Below are 1320 nucleotides of genomic sequence, written 5' to 3'. Positions count from 1 at the left end.
TTATTATGGTATAGTATTTAAATATATGCCTGAGAAACACATAATATTGGCCCTTTAAAATGTTTGACTTTTGATGTGAGGCTAAAGCAGGCATGGACAGTCCTGGTCCTGGAGGGCCGCAGCCCTGCATGTTTTGTTTCTCTGCTGCAACACACCTGATATGAATGAACAGATGATTATCAGGCTTCTGCAGTACGGAGGACCAACACTGACATAATTAAAATAAAAGCAGAATTATACGAACCACTAAATCCACCACTGGTGTGAGATCTGTAGTCAGTGAGGTAAAGTTTCTGGGTGTTATCATTGACGAGGGTCTGACATTTAGACATCATATAAATCATTTAAGAACAAAAATAGCAAAATCCACTGCAGTATTATACAAAGTAAAGGATTTATTTAATGATAAAGCACTGTTTATGTTGTATAATGCAATAATTGTTCCACACTTAATTTATTGTGTTGATGTTTGGGGAAAAGTGTGTAAAACAATAACAAATCCTGTTTTTATTTTACAGAAAAGAGCTATAAGAATTATTACCAGAAAACATTACAGTCACCCATCAAATTCATTGTTCCATCAGTTGAAGTTATTGAAATTCTATGYTTTGGATGATTATAGTATTTTGTTAGTTTTGTATAGGGCCCATAAAAATACATTACCTTCAAACGTCCAACTTCATTTTGTTAAAAGAGAGAGTTGTTTCAATTTGAAGGGGATAGAAATGTTTGCGAGAACTAAAATTAGAACCAGTTTGAAGGAACGGAGTACTTCAGTCCAGGGAATTAAATWATGGAATCATCTGGAAGATGGTGTTAAAAATGCCAGATCAATATGTATATTTAAGAAAATGATAAAGGTAAATCTGTTGGAGAAATACTGTATGTATGATGTATTTCCTGATGCATCTCAGTAATCCAGGTAGAAAAAAATCAAAAAGAAAAAATCAGTAGGTCCTCTGGATGGTTCTTCTTTAGTGAAACGTTTCGTCTCTCCTCCAAGAGACTTCTTCAGTCTGATGAGTTTCAGGTGAACTCAGCCTTATAAGCTCCGCCTCCACATGGTGGACAGGTTAGTCACATACAAAAGAGGGTCATCACCTAACATAAGGCTTGATTAGTTCTATTGTTCATAGAGGGTCATGTGATCCATCATCTGACCTGTGTCGTGTTATGTGTATGTAGTGAATGCAGGCGGGGCTCAAAGTCGCCTTGTTTTTGTCTCTTTCCCTCTTTGTGTTGGTATCATTGGAGCCCTGATTGACACCTTTTCCTCACAGGGGGCGGAGTCATACCTGCAATAACAGCGCTGTAGGAGGA

This window comes from Austrofundulus limnaeus, unplaced genomic scaffold (assembly GCF_001266775.1).
Source record: "Austrofundulus limnaeus strain Quisiro unplaced genomic scaffold, Austrofundulus_limnaeus-1.0 Scaffold179, whole genome shotgun sequence".
Taxonomy (NCBI): Eukaryota; Metazoa; Chordata; class Actinopteri; order Cyprinodontiformes; family Rivulidae; genus Austrofundulus; species Austrofundulus limnaeus.
The sequence above is the reverse complement of the archived record's forward strand: the minus strand, read 5'-3'. Positions refer to the sequence as shown.